Source organism: Plectrocnemia conspersa, unplaced genomic scaffold (genome assembly GCF_051122295.1).
Source record: "Plectrocnemia conspersa isolate PC_06_02 unplaced genomic scaffold, ASM5112229v1 ptg000003l, whole genome shotgun sequence".
Lineage (NCBI taxonomy): Eukaryota > Metazoa > Arthropoda > Insecta > Trichoptera > Polycentropodidae > Plectrocnemia > Plectrocnemia conspersa.
Window position 1 is genome coordinate 12115738 of NW_028277167.1, and position 17703 is coordinate 12133440.

At 30.7% G+C, this 17703-nt stretch overlaps 1 non-coding gene across 1 annotated transcript; it reads left to right on the forward strand.

Moving 5' to 3' along the window:
* The first annotated feature begins 4215 nt into the window (after window positions 1-4215).
* TRNAE-CUC (transfer RNA glutamic acid (anticodon CUC)) lies at window positions 4216-4287 on the forward strand. Its single transcript has one exon. It is a non-coding gene; the product is annotated as a tRNA-Glu (tRNA).
* The last annotated feature ends 13416 nt before the right edge of the window (window positions 4288-17703 follow it).

A 17703-nucleotide genomic window follows, 5' to 3' on the forward strand; every position in this document is an offset into this window, starting at 1 on the left:
AAAACACACATACAAATTTAAAGATTGTTTTATTAATCGAACATTTGATGTATTTTATTAATTATAAAAAAATAAAATCAATTAAATGGCCGCGTCTAGACATTTTGTAGCAACCGATTCGTTCGATGACTTTTTCGTACATTTTGGGCGGTATCTCGGCTATAACTTGGCAGATGTTGGTTTTTAAGTCCTCAAACGTTTCGTGTGTTTCGGTGTAGACACGATTCTTAGCGTAACCCAACGAAAAATAAGTTCAACGGTGTTGAATCGCATGATCTTGGCGGCCAGTTGACGTCACCAAAACGTGAAATAAAATGGGAACTTTTCACGCAAAAAGTCCAACGTGTGTAAAGTTGCGTCGTCTTATTGGAACCACATGTCTTCCACGTCCATATCTTCGATTTTGTGCCAAAAATAATTGGTTATTATGCACCTATAGCACCCATCATTTACTGTTACACTCCGACCTTCATTGTTTTTAAAATAAGTAAGCCCCAATGACGCCGCCTGACTACAATGCGCACTAAAAATACACTTTTTGCGCATTACGATGGTCTCATGAGAATGAATCCTGTAAGGATTTTCCTCGCCCCATATGCGGCAATTTTGCTTATTAACATACCCAAAGAGGTGGAAATGTGCTTTATCAGGGAAGAAGATTTACTTTGAAAAATCTATCTGCGTAAATTATTCAGTTCTGGTGTTAACTAAGTTTTATACGGGTGTAGTCCAGATGCAAAATGTACCAAAGGGAGCCATAAGAACAGCCCAAAAGTTGCGAACGCCAAAGAATCGACAATTCCGGGTTCACTTTCCGCTTCTTTCATTCAGTGTTTCTCAAAACGCTCTCGATGTTCTCGATCTCTTTCGAGATTATAAATTATTAATGGTCTTTGCCAGTTTGTGGTTATTGTGCAATACTGGGTGTCATGCACGATTTCTATATCTTTTGTTTCGTTAATCTTTTGTATCGCATATCTCTATTTCGTTGTTTAAAGAAAGGTATTTTCATTCATTATGAGCGACAACGCTATTGTTGACTTCTTTTCTTTCTTATCTTTTCTAAATTAATCGTTGAGACTTTAATATATTATTGTCGGTTAGGTTAGGTTAGTTTGTCGTTGAGTTTTACATACGATACATAAGGATCAAACGAGAACGCAATCAACTAGATTTAAATCGCCTTGTGCATATAGGAACAATCTGTCACGGCCGCTCCAAGGCTACCAACTGTCCGGCACTCAATTTTAGTTTCCTGGTTCAAGCGTCGTGACACGTAACCGACTCATAATTTCGGCCTGTTGACATAATATTTGCCAATATTCACCAAGGTCATGGTGTAATCAGCAACAGTTACCGACTACTAAGAGAAAAAAAACACGCTAGATATTTATGGGTGTAGGGTTGACATTTACTTACATGTAAGATCATAACAATTATAATTGCGTCCTGATACAAACAACTGCGTAATTAATTATTATGCAATTAAACTTTTGCAAGGCCGCTCTACTTAACCCATTATTAAATCAATAGTATTTGTTTAATAACATAAAAGTCGTAGGCAAGAACTATTGTGATGGATACATTAAACACAAAATTGAAATTTAATATATTTATGAAATAAAATTGTATATTTCTACACATTACACAACTATTACGTTACAGCGACTAATTTGTAGATCACGTAATTCGCCAGTTTGATGGGTGCTATTTTTTTGCGCCCCAAGGTCGAGTCCGCTATTTTTGAAGATATGTAAAATAAGAATTGTTTACGTGTACAGAGGGGGGCCGATTCTAGGTGGCTGTGGAAGGTCATCCAGAGCGTCATGACGTATTTTTAGTAATGCAGATGGTACATTATGGAAGACGATCGTCAAAGCCAGTTGACAACTCTCAATAAGGCTAGAGTGGATTTTTTAATATAGATTAAAACATGGGTCGACAATCCGCGGCCTGCTATTGGCATTATTTTATGCTTTTCTTCTTACTTACATATATAATTATTTATCATCCCCCGACCAATATGAAGATAAAAGCGAGAATCAGCAATTTAAAATTAATTCCTTCGTGTACAATTAAATCAAAACAATTGGTGAAAAATAAACGGAGCTGAGATTCTCACGTCAAAAGAGAAACGAAATCCTATTAGTCCAGTTCAATTAATAAAATAATACCTTCATCTAAAATAAGAACAAGGAACACTGTATGAGATCGTGCTATACTATTAAGGAATAACAATTATAACTAATTTAATATAAAATATCAATAAAACATACACAATATAACAAATATAATTTCCTCGATTATACGTTTTTCTTATACTCGTGCGACTTTGAATTTCGCAGGATTAGTGAAATACTAATATTTCTGTTTGAATATTTTATTCCGTCTTTTATACATGTTTAACAACAAATATATACATGCGTCCAAACTTCACGGAAGCCAACAGTATAAGATCGACGGAAAATTTGCTCTTGGGTTGGCCCAAGCGTCTTGGCCATAACAAAATTTATGCTGGGCATGTCCCAAATAAATCAGAACACTATCGTTGATAGCATATATCGCGTACACATTACAAATGCTTTTATTAGGCAAATAAAATAAACAATGACTGAAAGGCGCTTTTTTAATAATTTAAAAAAGTTTTTTCACTCCTCATAGAATATGAAAAATATGTGAAAATAAATACTAATCTATACATGAAAATAAGTTAAAAACAAATGTTATTATAGTACTTGTTTCCAGAAAAAGAATAAAGTTGAGTATACGGATCTACATGGATAAAATTATTAAGGCAGCGAGAAATGTTTGCAATATTTATTTATGTACTGCTACTAATAGAAAATACCGATGATTGCTTAACCACGCAGTAAAAATTATATTTTGCTAATACATTTTTATTGTATAAAAATAAAATGGCAGTAATTTATTAGTAGCAAACATATTAAATTTTTCTTCATAAAATGTTTTTTTTTGTTTGAAAAACTGTGTATTTGTGCAAAATATAATATTTATTACAAATGGAATTTTAGCATCTTGATGGTTTTCTACTATTTATAAAAATACATATAAAACATAGCGCCTTACTTTTATCGTTCTTAAAAGCAATCTCAGGTTGATAACTTTCAGCAAATAACTTTCTTCATTCATGCTTTTTTATTTTTATATTGTTTTTAGATTTACTCTAGTCTTCGTCTAGAATAAATCTCAAATATTATATAATATACATACATTTTTTTTAATATATTGTATATTTACATACAAAAATATTTTTTTTAATGTGCTTTTACAACTCTTTTTGATTATGTGCTGTGACTACTATAATAACTTTAGCGTATTTCAGATTATTGAATTAGATTCAATTTATGTTAATCCCTTAATATGTATTCAGCATTGCTTCTATAAAATTCATATAAAACTATTCCTATATAAAATATAATATATGTAATTTTATTATATTCGTTATTCTCAAATGTTTAACTTTGTCAAAAGCCTTCTCAATGTCGATGAAACATTGGTAAGCAATTATACATTTACAATAATACCATGGTTCAGTTATAGCAAAATTCAAATGAATTACAAAAATATTTTTATTATTTATAAACTACTATGAACCTCATACTTTTATTAATTAAAAAAATATTTTTTGATTAAATATCTAAAAATTACACATTTACACATGCGGTCCGCCGATTAAAAATAAAAAAGGTTGCCGACCCCTGTATTTAATATTGACTCGGCCCAACCTTGACATTAGACCGCCTGTCCTTGTGTGTCATGCCAATCTCCCCCTTGTTTTTCTTTACACCCACCGAAGCCACCAGTCACGGCAGTAAAAAAACGTTATGCGTAATTTACGCAAGGTCAGTTGATTAATACATTAATAGGAGTTCAATATTGGATTAATAGTAAATACATTGTGTATGACAATAAAATGTTCGCCAGTGCTCGGTATTAATTAGAGGACAAAATTCAAAGATTCACAATACAAAGATCAAGAATTTGAAGGTCGAAAAATATTTTTGCACGTTTTTTTATTATTATTATTAAATTGCGTCATGTTTTTTTTTGTGAAAAAGTTACGAGTTTTGTTATGTAAATAGATCGAGTCATAGTGCGCTTGAAAATTTTACGTTTCTTAAAAAAATAAATCGATAATTTTATTTTAATTCCGAAAGCTCATGAAAATTATAAGAAAAGCCCCTTTCTCCGCAATCCGGTATGGTCTAGTGGCTAGGATACCTGGCTCTCACCCAGGAGGCTCGGGTTCGATTCCCGGTACCGGAAGTATTTTTATATTTTTTCATTTAAAATTTTTTTAACAAAATATTTATAAATATAATATTTTTATTTAATTATAGTTATATATAATAATGTGTAAGACTTTATTATATACATATGTTCAATGGTGTTATATTTTCACCGGTAGATATATATTTCTACAAGCGAAAAATTAACTGATAGTTACTAGTGAAATAATATGCTGTTATAAAATATCTATGAAACTTAATTTGTCCATTTGCTATTCAAACATAAACCTAACTTAAACGTATTTATTAAAACGCTTAAATATGTAGTATATTGTCGAACGATGCAAAGTCACAATTCTGTAAAAATCATATGGAAATATCTAAAAATACCAGATCATTCAATTGTAAGCAACTACAGTTTTACTGATATTGAGCAGTGAAATTTTAAATCAATCGTTTGATATATTTTAACTTGCCGAGTTCGTGAAATTATATTTATTCTAATTAAACACACATTTAAATCATACGTATTATAATGTAATAAAAACAAATAAAAAAAAAACTTGGTCAGGGTAGATAGGGACAGTGTTTAACATAAGCGATGCTAAAACAGTGACCACTATCGGAGTGCTAGTTGTTATTTCGTAGCTTACTATGTAAAATAATTAATAATAAATAAATTTATGTTAATATTTATATAAATAAATGAAGTAATAATATTATCAAAGGCGATATTTATCACGGTATACAAACTTTGATAAGAAAAGTCCGTCCATCCCGTCCCACTTTCTAATTAGGTTTTATCCATAATACATTTATCTCAGTCAAGGTTGCCTGTGTATAATAGATAAACTGTGTGACCTGGCTGTTAATCAGGAGTAAAAAATATTTAAAAGATATTTTGGATTAAAGTGGAAACTGAATACTAGTTTTAGTTTATATGCACTATCGAGTTTATGTCTGCTGGCGTTTGCTATGCGCCATGCTATTATAAATTTTGTAAACATTTATTTTTCATTACGTAGCATTGTCCACGATAAAAATAACAAAGTTCACTTGCCTGTAAAAAAATCAAATCTTTGCTTACAATTAAAAGCCAACATCAACGGAAAGCGAGCGAGTATTCTCAACGGCAGGAATATTCACTACAAAAAATAGTAATAGATTGTGGGGGTTTCAACTATCTGCACAATTTGTTATAATTTAAACGACCATTTCAACTTTTGAAAATAATATAATTAAAGAATATATTCTATTCTGCTCATAATACTATTTGTCTTTTAGCTTTTAGTCATCTGGACCGTTTCTGTTTTAAGCCGTAAACACATTTCATGGGCGTTTCCAAGAAGCGATAGAAAAGAAGCGAAAGAACTCGCATGCGATTTACCAGAGCTGACTCAAACTAGCATTATAAAAGTAAAAGAAAGACGAAACGGAGAAGTCACAATAATACCCAGCTGCTCCACAGACATCACAGCCATCAGCCGGCAATAATTCAACTCGACATGCCAGCGAAGGCTCTAACTTCAAGATCTCCCATCTCCAACGCCTGATCTACATTTCTCTATATAAGTATTTTTTATACATGTTTATGAAATAGACGGTTACTATCGTTTCCGGCGTTTATTTAGCCGCAAAACCTGAAGATACAATTTGATTCATCCCCAAATGCCTTGGTCTTATTTATTTTCCCTAACAAATATTTTTATTATATAATTTTACAATTGCTGTTTTGTACATATAGTATATATAAAATTGCGTCTTTGCTTCTTTTACATACACATATATTTATCAAAAATAGTTTTGCGCTATGATTTTACTAGTTCGGTGATAAACGAAAATTGCGCACAACAAAAATTTTGATTATAGATGATCAATATACACATACATAGTATATGTATGTATATTTAAGAATAAGTAAATATTTATAGAAAATAATGTATGTATATGTAACAGATGTTAATATAATTTTAATTTAAAAATATCATGTTTTATAATTATTTTACAATTATATTAGTAACTTACATTGGTATAATTATACAAACTTTTACTTGATTATAGAGAAACATATTAAGCAGTTGGAATTAAAAGCAAAATATATTTGACAATCAAAGAATTGTCTATATTCAAAATTTGTGCGCAATAATCTGGATTTTCACCGATTTTATCGATAAGCAAACAAAAGCCTTGATTTCCGGGAATTCCCGGGACTTGATTTTGTCATGCTTTCTGGGACTTCAGAATCACTAGATACAATCAATATACAGAGATTCTATTCTTCCATGATATGAAATAAACTAACAACTTACAACAAACACACGTTAATGTTTATTCATATTGCGCTTTTATTTTTTTTAAATAAGCGGATTATTTTATAGTAAAAAGTGGTTGTTTTCGATAGCAAAAAAATACTAAACAAAGGCAATGGCATTCGCATTGGTGTGTATTAAATAGCAGGTGGCGTGAGAGCCTCGACCTTGTTTGGATCGGTGGGGGCGCAAACGGGGCCCGGCGGTGGGGCGGATGCCCGGGGCGCAGCGGGGGCGCCGGTCGATAGCCCTTGAACCCCGCAAACCCGGAGGGGGCCTTCGCAGAGTTTATACAGGAACTGATGCTTTTAATTTAACTCGGTTTAACGCCGTTAAGTTTAATTCGAGTTCACACGTGCCACCATCAGGCGTTAACTTAACAATATATTTTAAAGAGTAGTATTACTTATTATTACTGTAAATCTACCCTTAACACAAGATAAGCTTTAACTCGAAATGAAAATAGCAGGAATCGGGATAATGAATCTTGGGGGCAATGAAGGTTCAAAAAGCTTGAGCAAATACTACGCATCTTACACATTTAATTGATAGATCATGTCAATAGCTGCAAAGATAACATACTGATTTGCAGATAGGAAAGCGATACTAAGTCAGCCGTTGTTTACAGCATTTATACTGGTGCTTTAAGTCAAAATAAAAAAAAATCGCTTGAAGATTTGTTACATCTTTATAAAGTCTTAATTTTGATGCTGTACAAAAAACGAAATAGTATCATTAAAAGACTAAATGTTTAACTTCTCTCCTCGATGATAAGTAGGCGGCCTTTCTTTATTAATCGTGCGAACTTATGATCGAAGGACCAGTGAAATACTTGAGATGGTTTTAATCGTTATATTTTATCTTTAACATTACGTTAACCAACCTCACTTCCACACATGTCGGAAGCCAACGATTAAGAAGGACTGTGAGTTGTTACCCGTTTGGCTTGGTCCAAGAATTATTAGGCAATAACAAAACTTGTACTGGAAATTTCACAACCAAATTAGAACATATACTAATTTTATGCGGTATATTTTTATTTTATCCATTTTTTATTTCAATAAGCTTTTTTTATAATATGAAATTAAATAACCATAGTTTTTTTTAATTGCAGTTTATGAACTGCACTTCATTTCAAGGTTAACAATTTTCTTTAAAAAAATATAAATAATTTAGTAGGCAAAAAATCACAAATGTATATTATATTAAATATAATTTTTGTATAAAATTATTTTATTTTACGGAGCCATTTTATTATGTTAAAAAATTAAAATTCGGTTTAAATACTCCCAAATATTTAATTTTGCAAATGTAAAAAAAACCTATATAAGATACACTCAATACTATATAATTTTCATTTGGCAGATTTTCTGGATAAATATAAAGTAATTATCACAGTTTTTAATGTAGTTTTTCTGTATTACAGATTTATCAAAAAATAGCAAATTTGCCAGAATTATTAAAATATAGCAAAATTGTCAGAATTACAAAAACTACTATTTTGGTTTTTACAAATATAATATTCGTACTGATTTAACACATTGAGTACCGTATGCACAAATTTGTACAATTCTTCTGCGCATTTAATTAGCCCTTTAGCTAAAGATGTGACTAATATCATATTAAAAAATCGATATCATATCTCTTTTGTGTTTTTAGATAATAAATACACATAGAGTCTTTTTTTAAAACTCGCAACCCGTCACTACCTCTCGGCATTCCTACCCACATTCATCAATCTCTAACTTTCTTTAGTCTTCTGAAGTTTTGCCGTCAACATTTGGCTTTGAAATGGCCTTTAAAGTAAATCCATGGCTCCTAATCTTTTAAGCACATTTTTTGTGTTAGTACTCAATACAAATATTTTTATTACTGTTAATACAAATTTGACTTTAAAACGCAAATAGGACATATTATTAAATATGTACATTTATTTATTATAGGCCCGTATAGGCGTGGATATAATCAACATTTACTAATGGGTATTGTGACACCAGGCAAAAAGCGAAATTCTAAAAAACTTTTTCTTATGAACTTTCAATTATATATGATTAGAACAATTATATATAAAATATAATATGATAGTAGCAGAATATCTATTGAGAATATATCGATTGGATTGAGCATTTTTTTTATAAAAGCTCGTGAAATATCAGCATTAAAAATATCGTTATACCATTTTGGTTACTTATTATTTACCTAAAATAAATATAATAGTAATAAAACATCACCCCTAATTTGGAATGAAGTTAGCACTTTTAAAAGTAATCGCACATTAAAATTTATTAAAATATCAAATATATTGTAGTAGGAAGATCATTTAAAGAAACTCTTTCAATATTAGGAGGAATAGAAATAATAATTGAAACTAAAATATATCACAACTTCAAGGGTTGTTTTCAAATAGTATAGCCTGGTTAAAATAAAATATGTGATTTCAAAATAGGTAGAACTGACTTTAATGATATCAAATCAATAAAATCTACTCGTTGCTACTGACAAACTTTTCGTATTAATTTACGAATATTATTGAAAAGTGTTCTAATTAATCAGCTTTTTATTTTTTATTACTCGCCGCGCGTAGGGTACCAAAAAATACACATTTTTATGGCGTTAGAAGAAAGCAACTCTTTTCTAAATTCATAAAATGGCTGACCGTTATCCTCCTCTACCATATCTGATTAATTGCTCCGCGGCGGCTTATCTGACCGCTGGTGTCACTCGCGACAACCCAGGTAGGAGATCCTAACCTCGGTTTGTGTAGTGTACTGCGTAAAAAATATGTAAAAAGGGATATAACAAAATTAAATTTATTAGACTTTGTACCTTTACTTTCCGAATATCCCTCGTATATAGAAGACTATCACTCACGTTTTACGTCCGGGTTTTTCACGCTTTTCCTCAGAAAAAAAAATCCATTCCTTACTTCACAAACGAACATAAAAAGTGTACGTTTTAATCCCGTATCGGCGCTCACATAGTCATCATTCGTGAAATACCGTTAAGTGCGAAGGTCCAGAATTATTGGGAACGTAATACGTTATCGTTAACGTTTCGGCCGCTCCATTAAACTTCACCCACCCAGCCGACATACGGTTTCTAGGGTGAGATGCCGAGAAAGCTGGGAGGCTGCCTACGAATAAATGCTATTTGATTTTAAATTATGCCTCGATAATGAATTCTTAGACGGCGGAGAAAAGGTATGTCGTGTATTTGGGTCACATTCTTAAAGGGGACAAGAGAACGTTAGAATTTTCTTGAACTTGACACCCAGCAAGGGACCTAGTGTCCTTGACCTACTTGCAGATGCACGACCTTACTAAAACAACACAATTAGGGCTCGGTTCAGCTACACAAAAGAGTATATTGCCACGGTCACTCAGGTGTGAGAACTAAATATTTATATTTAGCTTTGTGCTACAAAGACGGTACCCAGATTCTATGTAAGCATCGTTTATTTTATGGATTAGCCAACGAATTTGTCATGTATGGGTTGTATATGGGATTTATACAATTATGACTGCATGTTATATATAAATATCAATTATCAATTATATTTTAAATATTTTTTATCAATATATCTTCATTTAAATCCAAAATGTACTCTATATAAATTATAAGTAAAGAGTAATCCAGGTTAAATTTCCGTACTTTTTTTAAAATCAAAGTATTATTAAAAAAAAAATCGAAAATAATTTGTATGTTTTTTAAAGTTCCGATTATATTCTCAATATTTAAAAAACCAAAGATTTAAGAATATCTTTGGATTTTTTTAATAATCGAACATTTGATTTTTAAAAAAGTACGGAAACTTTGACCTTTGAAAGTTGGATCACCTTTATAAATATATGAAATTCTAACTAGAGTCCCGCAGAGTGGTATGCTCGGGCCGTTCCTCTTTGTGACATTTACTTTTTTTTTAACCAGCCATCATAAATAGTGTTCTTAGTATTAAACAATTTTTTTATTAAACTTAAATTATTATTCTATCAAATGGAAAATTAAAATAAAATAATAAAATTTTTTTGAAGCTGTCTAAAATTTTGCTTTCAATGTTGAATCTAAAATATCACCGATCCAGCCTTTTACAAAAAAAGTTTGCCAACCCCTGATCGAAATGATAATTTCTGTTATTTTTGTATTGTACCTGTCCTAATTTAACTCTTTTTGAAAGAAACAACTTAGTATTAATATAACAGAAATAATAAAAAATATTAATATAGAAAATATAAATTTATTTTAAAATATTTAAAAAATATTTTTATTATGTTTTGTTTATAAAAATAATATATATTACATTAATTTAAAGCAGATTTTTTGATACTTTATTATTATTTTAATAGTGTAAAATTAGTTTAACAATCAATTACACTATAATTAAATACATTATAATATATTTTTACTATTGAAAATAATTATAAATTTTGAAAAAAATCATAATTGCAATTATAATTCTTTAATTGTAAAGTTGTCATTACTACTATTAATTTAATATTTAAAAAGTGGACATTTAATTTTTTGTTGTTAATTATGAAAAGTCATGATACAACATATTAATCGAATTATCATATTTTTGTGGAAAAATAGGTTAAAAATTAAATGTATGGTATTTAAAATCGCAATAATTAAAAATCAGCGTTTACTTTTACATATAAATCAACATCTTGATTTATAGTTAAGTTTAAAATAAAATAAAAAAGTAATGCTTTTTCTTTTTTAACTCATATTTTTCTTTATTTTTCAGTAGATTATATCAGTAATATGACAACAAGCACTGACATTTCAATGACATGTCATTCAAAACACCTGCTATCACAATCAGCAGTTCAGTTTACACAAATGTTTTTCTAATGGCTATCAATTGCTAACCTCTAATTTGACTCGACTTGTATGTTGACGCTTTTTTTCTCCAAATTACGCAATGCAAAAACTGTCTGAAAGTCAAAATGGCGAACTCGCGATACATCATTTTAAAGGTCAAGACGTGTTTGTCGTATTCTATTTAGAGTCGTACCGTATATACATTTCCACCTGTGCACGCTCCGTTTGAGGTCATGCCGAACGATACGGAAACCGACGTTTGCACCATTATTTTTGCGCCTTTCTTCGCAAATATCATAACACAAACTTTCCCGGAATTTCATCATAAAAACGTTATCGGTATTGTTTTAGCTCGCGCGGCGGCGGGGTTATCTGTGCTAACTGAAATGTCGGTTGACATTGAACGCTCCGTTGTGATAAGGTATCGCATACGTATTTTTATTTATAAAAATGCAATGCTTATCGCCAAGTTTAAGGTCATCGAATATTACGCACAACCTGCAAATTTTATGATTGAAAAATTAATCAGTTATGTATCGCAGGTGAAAATCTAGAGGTGATTCTTGGTGAATCATACAATTTATCTAAACTCTGAACGATAGGTAGATATAATTTTACAAGAATATATTTTAGTCAAGACTCAATTGAAAATAAAAAATATATTACACAATTATTTCTATGTATAGGTGGCAAAAATATGTTTTAAATGCTGTCTTATGAATCATTATTGCTATAGAAAAACTAAAGAACATAAAACTTAAGGTCAATTCAAGATCTTTATACAATTACCGTTTATTTTTGTAGTGTTTTCCAAGATATCTTAATAGGTGAGTTATACAAGTATATATTAAATTAAGTGTGTAACACTTAATTGAATCAGAAACTAAAAATACTAAGCTTAAAATATTTTTTAAGCACTTTATATTAGATTGAGAACGAGCTATACAAGTAATATATATTAGATTAACTTGGAAACATTTCTTGAGTCTGGAAAAGAGTTTATTGGAGATATTTCATATCTGACCAATTAAATTGATTAGTGGTGTTGAAGACCATCAATGTTTAAGCGCAGGCTTTCCTGACCGCGACTTGGGACAACTCAGGTAGGAGGTCGAGCCTATGCAGCGCTTTGATCATAGCAAATAATTTATTAAAATATTTCATTAAAAAAATCATTTTTAAGATTATCAGGTGTAATTATAATTATAATATATATTATACTAAATCATTAAATTTATTAGAAACGAATTTAAAATGTGTTTTTTTTTTCATCTAGTAAACGTTATTATAGCATAGTTTAGTACGGTCATGGTTCGAGCTGATTACGTCCATTCTATCATCTAGAAAACAGTCCGCTTCTTCATCTCCATTGTTCGTTCAATGAGTCAAAGGGATTATTAAAGGCACTAACCTTTTGAGCCCGATTCGAGCGTTGGTGAGTTTTAGTTGTCGAAAAATCGTCAGTTAAACAAAGGAGTTAAGGAAATTGGAATGAGAAAGGTCAAATTTAGAGATTAAGAGTTTCAAGGCGAATTTCTCCTGAGCCATATCCTAGTAGATATTTAATGAAAAACATTTTATATCAGACAAAGCGGTTCAAAAATGTTTTATTGTATGTATAATATATTGCTTTATATTTCAAGATAATATATTTTACATTTAATAGTTTGGTCACACGTTCTTATTAGGATCTTTTATCGACTCAAATATGCTAATTACAGTACATCAATGGCACATTTTCATTGATAATCAAACAAGTGTGAGCTCTACTAGATAAAATTTCGGGCTGAACGCGTGTTCCAATTCGGAAGCGAAGTGAAAAGTACTAGTGAAAGTTTCGAAATATATATTAGAAGTTAAAGTAGTTTTTCTGAGTATGGTCAAAAAAATTAAGAAAAAATCGGCAAATATTAAAATATAATTATACCATCTGGACCAGATCCTCGAAACTGACATTAAAGCAATATGCAATTTTAGCGTATTAATGAGCTGAATGGTGATAACCATAGGCGAATTATCATATAAATGGTTATCACCATTCAAAGAAGTTTACGTATCTCTTAAAAGTGATTTCGAAATCTTTAGTGGAAGTTTATCTATACAAAACTTTTCCATTGAGATCGTAGGAATATTCAGATGAATATGTAGGATCAAGGAAAGGGGAGGAGATTAATGACCATACTTCCTATCGATCAATCTGGATTCTTTATGAAGAAACTGAATTCTTTGTTTTTATTTACTTAATATTTTAGCTGTTAAGCAGGTGCAAATCTAATAGCTATGAAATTTGTTTCGCTACCTGACATTCCTCTAAGAACTAGTTTGTTGGCCATTTTTTAGGGTGCAGTTATTAATAATATTGCATTTTATTCCTTAGTTATTTTATCCTATTTATCCTTATTTTTTTATGGGGAGATCACTAAATTCACAACGCTACGATTATGGGTGCTCTTGACAATGTTTTGCTTGAAACTCCTACAAAAGTTGAATAACTACTTTTATTTATTGAAATCTAATATAATTTATACAAAAAAAAACTATATTATGTTGAAGTATGTTGTTTATCACGGTTAGGGAAAATGCGTATACAATTAATGAAAATTACGTCGTAATATACACACAACTTATGAAAACAAAGACACTTAATTAGTTTGTTTGATATCGATAGAAAAACATTTGTACAATGATAATTGAAAGTCGAAGAAGACACTAACGACCGAAATGAGATACTAACTCAAAACAAACGATCCAGACGCGTAGCAGAAACGTTAAAGTCACCTTCACATTATGAAAATAATACCCGTCTCGGGTCTATGGGTCAGGTGTTTTCAATTTGCAGACTTTGGTTAAAGGAACGATATGAGAATAAAGTTATTGAAGCAGATCAATGAACATACTGAATAAATCTGACGATTATAATATTATTTTTCATCTATTCCTAAATATTTAAAAGGACACAGAATATAATTTTCCATTTCGAGAACATTAGTCCTTCGAACCTTCATGTAAATCAGTATTGTCGGGCAGATTAAAATAAATGTATAATTTAAGTCAGGTTCAAGTTAATTAAAATATGAAATGGCCGAAACTTTAAATGGATACAATAACGTTTCAATGTCAAGACGCCAGCGTATTCCCTTGCGTTTATTGTTTTTTCCGCGAAACTTTGCGGCCCACTCGCATTTTCCGGGAAGCGCGAAATAATCTTTCGACTCAAGGACATCTCGCAGGTTTTCCAATTACCCGCTATAAGAGAAAAATCTTCTCCTTCTCCGTCTTTCGCTTTCATTCTTTTCTCCTTCCGGCTGGCGCTTCACATTTAAATTTGTATTTTTTGATTACGCAATTTATTCCCGTTGCCTTGAAAAAGTTGTATCAGCTCAAATCGGATTCTGTATACCACTAAGATATGTTTATATTACTAGCGAGTGTGCGAGTACCGGACCCTCAACTTTTTGGGTTTTAAATATTATTTTTGCTTCGTTCTGATTTAAAAAAAATATATTTTAAAATTTAATTGTTCAAATTAGACATTACCATTTAGGATTTTCAATGAAAGTCAAAATGGTTCAACCTATAAAAAACTACTTAATATTTTCAATTCATTTGAAAATAGGTTTACAACTTGACTAAATATTTCCAGAAGAAAACATTTTATATTACTTAACGTTATATTTGAAACTTAGTTATTTAATGATAAATCTAAATATTGTATATCATTTATGAATAGGTTTAAAACTTAGCTAGATAATAATAAAATTAAACATTGTACAGTGAAATCTCAGTATAGCGAACCTCACGGAACCAATAAATAAATTTCGTTATATTGAATGTAAGGAAAATGATATGTTTTTATTTTATTTTTTATTAGCATATTACTACAGCATCAAAATAACCTTTTATAAGGCTGACAGATCGTTTTTTGTCCATTTTTATGGATACTGTATGGAACACAATAAAATTTGTTAAAAAAATGTCAGCGAAACACATGTAATGTCGCTTTTGAACACATCTGGCACACGCCAAGTCAAATACGAACTGAATTCAGAGAAATATTGTGTCAAGTTATAACGTCATTCTTAAATTCGGATCAAAATATTTTGTTATACTGAGATCAGTCTTCGTTACAATGAAAACATTTTGTATGAAAGTTTTTCGGGGACAAATTGAAGATTCGTTATACTGGGAATTTCGTTATTTCGGTATTCATTACAAAGAGATTTCACTGTAAAATACGATTGCAACTCAACTAAATATTCGGCGCCAGTCGACCACACGCTGGAGTTCGCCGTTAACAGTTTGGGAGAGTGAGGGACCTCTTTCGAGCTTGAATTCCCAAGCTCCTAAGAGGAACCAAAATTCTGAACACCCAACCGAGGTAGCGTTCTTTGATCTACTAATGACGAGCAAAGCATTGCATTTCAACGCCAGCTGGCCAAAAAGGGCTCGGCTCTCAAAGACCGAGGGCTTAAGCTGGAACTGAGGCATCACGTGAAGTGATGTACAAGGATGAAGCGCAGAAATGCAATAGCATGCAAAAGCAATACAACATATTTGCAGGTAGTCAGAAGAGCGTTTCCCAAAACCCTCGGGAGAAACACTACTGAGACTCTAACAAATAATGTAGTACTACGAAAAATTTTAAAAATTCTCTAAAAACTATAACTTTAAATTTTGCCATCGTTCCCTAAAAGTTAAGTACATATTTTTTCTGTATAGAGAAGCTAATACAAATCCACATTATTTATACTATATTTAAAATCCCGTATAAACTAAACATGTTTTAAAAAATATTTTTTTTTAGAATTTGATGATTTTTATACATATTTTGATAAGTGTTTTACAATTTAAATCATTAAAACCAATTTCGTGGTTCGTTCTCAAGCGCGCCCAAAACCGGGAAATTCCCTTTTAAATTTGCTTACATGTGACAGTTCTTCTGTCAACTGGCAAACGCTCACTGCGCCCATTTCTGTGCAATTAAATAAACAGTGAAATATGTTATAATCACGGCATTTTTCTTACAAAGTGTCAATTGAAGATGATTTAAAGTGATGTAGCATTTGGACAATATAATTAAAACTATAAATTATGAGTGTGCCAGTAAGTGTTTGGCTATATGAATAATATATCACGGTTATTCTAACAAAATTACCATTGGCTTTCCAGGATCTAATATTAAAAGACAAACAGCGGTGATTGGGCAATTAAAGGTATTCATACCAAAGTTAATTAAACATATTACAATGCTAGTAATAATGAAAAATCTCCAAAGTTAATTAAACATATTACAATGCTAGTAATAATGAAATATAGTATCGTTTACAATTCATTTTCAGAAGTAATGATAGATCTAATAACATTTTACGTATGGCATACAATTAATATGCAACAATTTTGTAGAAGATGAAGAGATGCCAATCTAGGTGTTTAATCCTCTACAGTAACTACAACGTAGAATTGGTATATATAAACAAAGAGTGAATCTTCTCATGTTGAATTCACTGTCAGCAAGTATTATATTTTTATAAAGAACATACTACATGAGTTTAATGTAACTTAATATCTTGAATTTGGCTATTCCGAAAGAGGAATGATGGCACAGAACAAAAATTTAATAAAAACCATGAGATATACACATTTTGCCACACCGGAATTAAAAATAACTCACTCTAAGATATTTTGGCTATCGATTATTCCAGGTATGCAATCACATATTTATAATTATTGTAAAATGTCGTTTATTAGATATCATTCAAGTAATTACACATTTATAAGCTGTCCGTTGGCTGATATTTATAGCAAGCCCACTGCGACAGCGCCGATTTGATCTACATTAACTTTCAATCCTCATACATACTAAGGATATATTACACGTTAACGTTTAAAGCATACCTGGTTTATTTGCAATTCTTTAAATCTACGTATATGTGCATTAACTCGGAAGCAATGATATAATGTTTATGTAATATAAGAGGAAAAACTCACTTTTCAGCCTCGGAGCCCGGCGACGGGAATTCAAAATTTGAAGATTTCATTACGGAGATTGTTTTTCTAATTTAATCAATGTATTCTTCTTATCCTAAACACATTATGTATATATTTAATTTTCATAGTTATAACACACCTAGTTAATTTGCTATCCGATTATTTATACAAGGGAAAAACTCACTTTTTGGTCTCGGAGCCCACCTGGAATTAAAAATTTGAATATTTCATTACGAAGATTGTTTATCTAATATAATAAATGTATTCTTCTTATCCTAAGCACATTATTTATATATTTAATTTTCATAGTTATAACTTAATTTGCAATCCGATTA